The 8,286-nt window shown below is 35.7% G+C and overlaps 1 pseudogene; it reads left to right on the plus strand.

The window, feature by feature from the left end:
- Positions 1–431: 431 nt before the first annotated feature.
- LOC112911992 (olfactory receptor 4P4-like) lies at positions 432–1,368 on the plus strand (annotated as a pseudogene).
- Positions 1,369–8,286: the final 6,918 nt, after the last annotated feature.

The raw sequence follows: 8,286 nt of genomic DNA on the forward strand, positions 1-8,286 counted from the left end.
TATTTGAAAAAAAAATAAAATCATAGTAAAATCAGGGGTGCCTCAGTGGCTCAATTGCTAAGCTTCTGCTTTCAATTCAGGTGTTGATCTCAGGATCCTGGGATGAAGCCCCACTTCAGGCTCCCTGCTCTGCTGAGGAGTCTGCATTTCCCTCCCACTCTGCCTCTCCTCACCATTTGTGCTCTCTCTTGCTCTCACTTTCAAAATAAATAAATAAATAAATAAAATCTTTAGAAAAACAATCATAGCAAAATCAGTTATGATTCTCAGGGGGGAAATATAATAATATTGATTTATGACTTAGCTTCTGTGATTGTTGAACCAACTTTATGCTTTGTTAGTAATTTTTATATGATTGTAATATTGTCAGTGTTTTCATCCAAATTGTTTTCTTTTCAGATACTCAATTATTTGTGCATAGCACACAACTTATGGAGAGTCAGAGGAACATCTCAGAATTCATTCTTTTGGGCCTTTCCTATAACCAGAACATACAAATATTTTGTTTCATTTTCTTCTTATTTTGTTATGTTTCCATCTTGGTGGGAAATCTTCTAATTCTTGTCTCCATTCTATGCAGTGGCCTTTTTTACCAACCAATGTACTATTTTCTCAACCACTTATCCTTTATGGACATTTGCTACACCTCCTGTGTGACACCCAAACTGATTGGTGACCTACTACTGGTTAGAAAAACCATCTCTTATGATTAACTGTATGTTACAGGTCTTTTCCTTGCACTTCTTGGGAATGATTGAAATCTTCATCCTTACAGTCATGGCCTTTGATCGCTATGCTGCCATCTGCAAACCTCTCCACTACATGATTATTATGAACAGGACAAGATGCAATCTCCTAGTCTTGGCTGCTTGGGTTGGTGGGGCTGTCCATTCTTTATCTCAGTTTTCTATGATAATCTGTTTGCCCTTCTGTGGCCCCAATGAAATCAATCACTACTATTGTGATATCTTCCCTTTGCTGAAAGTTGCCTGTACTGATACCTATGTCACTGGTGTCCTTGTGGTTGCCAATTCAGGAATGGTTGCTTTAGTAACTTTTGTTCTCTTGTTTGGGTCTTATGTTGTTATACTATTCACTTTAAGAAATTACTCAGCTGAGGGAAGACGCAAAGCTCTCTCTACCTGTGGGTCTCATATCACGGTGGTCATCTTATTTTTTGGGCCTTCAATCTTTGCCTACCTCAGACCTCCTACCACTTTCCCCGAGGACAAAATATTTGCACTATTTTATACCATCATTGCTCCTATGTTCAACCCCTTAATCTATACTCTGAGAAATACAGAGATGAAAAAAGCCATGAGAAGGGTTTGGTGTCAAAGGATATTTTCAGAAGATAAACACAATTGATTTGTCCTACTCAATATGCTAAATAAAAACTTTATGCAAGAGCAAAATTGGACTTGGAATCAGAGAGGTCTCTATTAGCTTTCAGATCATTGAAATCAAATCACTTTATGAATGTCAGAGATGATGAACTGAGGAATTATGAGTAAAGTGACTATTTTACTAGTGGAACTGAGATTGGGTAAGGGCATATGTATATTTAACATATGGCTAAAGGAATGGTGGTTATGTCATATACAGTAGGCAGTTTTGAAGTTGTGAAGCTGATTGTGAATTTTAACATTCATTTGCATGTGAAATTTAAACATAAAGATTTGACAACATTTTGGCATTCTGTAGAAATGAAGAAGATTAAAATGGTTTTCAGAAGTTAAAAAATATTTTTTTTTGTTATTGAAGTTTATTTCCTACAGAATGTTTATCTAAATCTTATGTGAAATAAATTATGTGATGAAAAAAAAATCCACACAGATAATTTAGTTCTAAACCAAAGAAAAAGGGAAGGTTATACTTGTCCTCTGGGACTGCAGCACCCACTCCTACCCCATCTCCCTTGAATTATCATAGGCAGGGACAATGGAACAAGCGGCTATTTACATTTCTGTTATAGTGTTTATTACATCACAGATATTCAGAATGTGAAAAGAAAAGATGAGAAAATTAATAGATCATATCCCTTTCCAGTACAGCTCACTTAGTTGAGGGAACTCAAGACTACATTTGGGAGAAACTGCACATATCAACTTGCCTTGATATGTAGACATGATAAATGAATTCCATTTCCATCCTAATAGACAAGGAATAAGGCCGATTGAACTCTTAAAAAATAAATTTTCCTTTAGCATAATTCTTGTATTCATTTTTTTCCTCTTAAGGCAAGGTATAGTCTGCTTGAGGACTCTCTTTCCCTCTCCCTCTGCCTCTCCCACTTGTGCTCTCTTTCCCCCTAAAATAAATAAAATTTTAAAAAACAATGAGGGGGAAGGAAAGGGAGAGAAAATATAAGAAATGAAAATCATAGCAAGTTTATGTGAAGAAGAATTATATAAATTACAATTTAGGCAAATTATTAATAAAAAATAATGTTGTGCTGGCTTACACCACATCACTAATATCAAGTAGCAAGAGAGTGTAGCAATGTCTAAGGTTTTGAGAGAAAAAGAATAAGAATGATAAGTTTTACTCTTAGTCTTATTGTCTTTAATTTATGCAAAAAATAAAAAGACACCTTCATATCAGCCTAATATTTACTACCCACATGTGCTCAAATATTTTACTTTACTGAAAAATTTCATACCACCATAAGTGATGAATTGGTATAAAAAACTTAAGGGAAAGTCAGAATACAGATAATTGGTATATTTTGTCTTCATCCTCAAGAGCCACCTTTAGTATCACTTAAGGAAAAGAATGAGCATCAAATCAGGAGTCCTTACACTTTTATTTGCATGGCAGTCTACCATTTTTTAATGACATGAGTCTGGTCAAATCAACAAACATCTATGCATCGTATACTCTTCATTTACAATATAAAACTGATAATTAAAGTTATTAATGTCAATTATAAAATGATAAATTGAAATGCATTTGAGATATTGATTATGGCTAAGATACATGGAGTAGTTATTGCTTAAGATATCAGTCATCTATAACAGAAGTCATATAACTATTTCCATATTTTTTTCTAAATGCCTCTGTATTCATGATGTTTTTTTTCCTGACCATCTTCTTGAAGAAAGGAACCCACAGAGAAGATAGCATGTTTTTTGAGAAACATAATTTTTTAAAAGATTTATTTATTTATTTATTCATGAGAGAGACACGGAGTGAGAGGCAGAGACATAGGCAGAGGGAGAAGCAGGCTCCCCACAGAGGGCCCAATGAGGGAGTCAATCCCGAATCCTGGGATCATGACCTGAGCAGAAAGCAGCCGTCTAACTGCTGAGCCACCCAGGCGTCCCGAGAAACACAATTTTTAATAAATTCTCCCAAAATATTAAAATTGATGCTTAACTATACAAGATAGGAATTAGCAAATACATATTTAATTAACCTTTGGAGTTGCCCAGATTCTATCCAAACTTAACCTATACAAAATATATTTTGTGAATAAAACCAGCTAGACTTTTTTCTAATATATCACAGCAGTATTTATGAGGAGCATAGTCTTCTTTCAACAACTTTCCTCCTGCTGTGCTTTATGAGTTAATATTCATTTTTAAGTCATAACCTATTTATGTTACATTGACCTCTCAAATGCTACTCTATTAAGACCTTTGTATTGAAATCAATTCCAAAGATGCCTTTAATTCCCATTTTGATCAATAATATGAGCAAGAAAAAAGATGTTATTGATTAATTGTATTTCTCATCAATGTCAATATGCAGAATTTTTATGAAATGTTTGTATTGTATCACCGAAGACCCTGAAATTTTCCACTAAGGTATTTTCCATTAAGAATTTAATGCACACACAAAAAATACTATAATTATAAAATTAAGGAATAAGAAATTCCTGATAAGAAGTCATAAAACACATATGATGTCCAAAAATGTAAAAAAAAAAAAAAGCAAAGACCAAAAATCATATTAAAATACTCCATCTACATTGAATGTAAATATTGCTGGAAGCAGAAGGAGAGAAATTGGTTTTATCTTGTCTTTATGCCTATTTCAACAGTTAGTGATACTATGATGACTGAAAAAGTGGTTTGAAAAAATGCATATGTATATATACATGATATATACTAATATATATACTATCTAGCTACAGGGATACTATGTTTGATAAACTTTTTAAAATTGACATTTTCGGGATCCCTGGGTGGCGCAGCGGTTTGGCGCCTGCCTTTGGCCCAGGGCGCGATCCGGGAGACCCTGGATCGAATCCCACGTCGGGCTCCCGGTGCATGGAGCCTGCTTCTCCCTCTGCCTGTGTCTCTGCCTCTCTCTCTCTCTCTCTCTCTGTGTGACTATCATAAATAAATAAAAAAATAAATAAAATTGACATTTTCTAAAAAGCCAGTAAAGGAAGATGCATTTGGATGTTTGCACTTTGGAGGATGATGAGTTCTTAGGAGCAAATGATCTTCAGTGGTGAGGAACTTTACTAGAAAGATTCAAAGGTAGGGGCTGTAGAGCAGAGCCTGGAGATGACCACATGTTTGGGAAATCAGAAGCTCAGAGGGGATCCCATGGACGTCCTGAGCTGAAAATAGGAATAACTGTGAAAACAGGACCTAGACTAGAGAAGGCATCTTTAAGCAAAATGTCAGAATGTCTTGAATAAGGTTTTAGTGGGGTAACCTAGGTCAAAGGGTAGAAACTTTCAGATATGAAAAGAATCCTGTTCTGAGGATGCCACCACAATATGGAGACTACAGCTAATAATACGATTTTGTATCCTTCAAAGCTGCTGAGGGTAGATCATAAGCCTTCTCACCCCACACACAAATAGTGGTTAATTATGTGAAGTGATGGTAATAATGCATTATTAATAATTCCACAATGTATATGTACATAAAATCATCACATTTTACACTTTAAATATATATGATATATTTGTGAATGATTCCTCAATAAAGTTAAAAAAAAAAAAAACAGATTTCCTTAGGAGGGTGGGGAAAAGACCAAACCAAATGAAATACCTAGACTTGCTTTCAAGTTAATTCTTTGAAGGCAAATCGAATATCACATTCTACCCTGGGCAACTACAGTGCCTTAGATATGTCTTGCCATGTATTTTCCCCATATTTAATTAATGAAATAGAACACACAAAGAAGGGCAGTCTGGGTGGCTCAGCTGTTTAGCATCACTTTCAGTTCAGGGCAAGATGCTGGAGACCCGGGATCGAGTCCCACGTCAGGCTCCCTGTGTGGAGCCTGCTTCTCCCTCTGTGTCTCTGCTTCTCTCTCTCTCTCTCTCTCTCTCTCTCTCTCTTGTCTCTATGAATAAATAAATAAAATCTAAAAAAAAAAAAAGAACACACAAAGAAACTTGTGTGTCTGTGTTTGTATGTGAGAGAGAGAGAGAGAGAGAGATGGGGGCCAGGGTGGGGGAGTGAACTGAGAAGGAAATATCACTGTAATCTCCATATGAATAAAAAATTAGAATACCGCTATCATCTCTAGAGTCAATCACCCTGTCCTCACTCCTCCCCTTCCCCAGAACTAGCTATTCTTTTAATATTTATCTGCAATCTCCTCCTTGCCTAGTGATCTTAGTTAGGCCAAGCATTTATCTTAGCTATTACAGAGTTTTCTCCTGAGTAAAATAAGAACACAATGAGTTCTTGTAGAGATTAAGCAGGAGTACTTAGTGTATGACACACAACAAACTCTCAGTATGCATTTGCATGATTTATTCTGCTCACACAACAAGCACATTGGAAATCAGCTCAAACTTTACATGCAGGTATAAAAATTTTGGGAAAAAATAAAATTTTTCAAATGCAAATTTTGTTCAAACACAAGTTTTCTTTTTCAAATTACTTTTTAAAAATCTTCTAAACCAGGGATGCTTGGGTGGTCTAGCCAGCTAACCATCCAACTCTAGATTTCAACTCAGCTCCTGATCTCAGGTTCATGGGATGGAACCCTTCGTCAGGCTCTACACTCAGTGGGGAGTCTGCTTGAGGATTCTCTCCTTCTCCCTCTGCTCTTCCTCCTGCTCATGCTCTCTCTTCTCTCTCTAAAAATAAATTATTTTTTTCTAAACTAAAAGTAATATGAAATAATACTAAGCTTTATTCATTTATAATTTTTCTAGAAATTATAACTGGAAAATTAAAAAAAGATAAAACAATTTTCTTAGAAAATACAATAAAGACACTTTTTGAGGAGAGATGAAGACCTTTGGCCACCAAGAGGGCCAGGGTTGTCCTACACTCCTGTCAGTTTATAGAGATTACAGAAGGGATAAGGCCCTTAAAGAAAAAAGTTCCCCAAATTTGTTTTCACTGCAAGATTCCTTAAGTGCAGGGGAATTCAGTCATTAGGGCCCAGGAGGAATTTCTAATGACAAATTCCTAAATCACATGCAATATTAATTGTGGCTTGCACACTGTTTATAATCCAGATCCTATTTTAGGGGCACTTGGTCTGATAACTTAGATCTAAAGGAAATCTGCCTGGTGAACTCATATTTGGAAAGGTAAATCCAAACTACTTGGAAAGAACAGTCCATGCTGTAGAATAAAAGAAATGTCATTTTAGAATGTATTCTCTATTAAGTATTAATTAACCCCATGAGCTTGGACATCTCTAGAAATAATTTTAATGATGAAAATACAGATTGTGATTTGATCTCTTTGGATATAAAATTATTCCACTTCACTTCAAGCTGTCACCCTAAAGGTATGGCTTCTCATACCTTTGTGCGAACATTGGTTAAGTGGTGTCAGTTGTCTCTAAAATAATACAAGCTTTCTTTCTGTGATTGGCTAATGAGTTATGCTCAGTGAAATGTGAATTCAAGAAGCTGAAATGAAATGCTCTGAACAGTAGGTGAGTGACCAGAATTTCAGTGAAGAGAGAGAGGACACTGGAAGGAAGAAGTAGGAATGAAGCCACAACAAAGTAGAAGAACAATGTATGGTAAATTATTTCTCCTCCCTTCCCATTATCCTGCGTGACTCTGTGATATCCACTAAATGTATTTTTTGCCTCCATTGTATAGCTAACAGACTGAATCCCAGTTCAAGTTACATACAGGCATCTTCTCTGATTTTTATAGATTAGTTTGTTTTGAGGTCGGGGCAGTGATAAATTCAGAGAGCTGACCGTTTGCCTGGTGGCTCAGTTGGTTAAGCATCTCCCTTTGACTTGGGTCATGATCCCAGGGTCCGGGGATTGAATCCTATGCCTGGCTCCCTGCTCAGCTTCTCCCTCTCCCTCTGCCTGCCACTCTCCTTGCTTGTGTACTCTATCAAATAAATTAATAAATCTTAAAAACAAAACAAAACAGATGCCCATTGAGAGTGTCATATGACATTCTAAAGAGATAGGCACACAGTCAACAGGAAATGATGCTTAGGTGGATAGCAAATCTCAAACAAACAAACAAACAAACAAAAAAACAAAAAAACACTTTTAGGACTTTTGGGGTAAAGTTAACAAAGTATTGATTAAGCAAAAAGTGATTCAGGTTACCAAGAAAGTGATAAAGCCAAAATTCAAAGGACAAATAAACTCCCTGCAGTAACCACTATCATGATTACTGATCCCTCCCTCCTCCTTCAGAAAAAAAGAAAAAAGTGCCCCAAGAATTAATTTAACTGAAGACCCTACTCACATTACCAAAAAATTCAGATGAAAGTATCTCAAAACTTGACTCTCTGTTTACCTTATCTCTGTTTATTTTGTTGCCTTCCCTGGTTTCTGGGAATCAATTTCAAGACAAAAATTTCCATTATGGAGTATATTATTTATAGACCATTTGAAATCATTGAAGTTTTTTTAAAATCATTTACAAACATTTACTATTAGTTAAATAAATGGTGGCCTATATTTAACAAGAGGTAGAACAAAGATAAAGTAATTAGAAATAGTTATCAAGTCCCTACCATGTACTGGGTGACTTACACATTTTATCCAATTAATTCTCACAGCATTGTCAGCAGGTAGATGTACTCGCCAGCCATATATTTATCCACTGCCAATATAGTGATCTGAGAAAAAAAACAGTACATGCCAAAGATCATACAGATCAGAGAGACATGGCTAGAATTTAAATTTGTGCAACCATTTCTTAATATTTCAAGGCAGAACGTAAGACAGTCTCTCTGTCCTTCAGGAATTTAGGATCACAAAAATTAAGAATGTATAGGGTTTATTTTGGCATAGATTAAAAATGGTCAGTTGGGCACTCTTAAGTACTGAGAGTATCAAATATCTGTTGAGTACTCACTAAGTGTCAGTAAC

The sequence above is a fragment of the Vulpes vulpes genome, chromosome 5 (assembly GCF_048418805.1).
Source record: "Vulpes vulpes isolate BD-2025 chromosome 5, VulVul3, whole genome shotgun sequence".
Lineage (NCBI taxonomy): Eukaryota > Metazoa > Chordata > Mammalia > Carnivora > Canidae > Vulpes > Vulpes vulpes.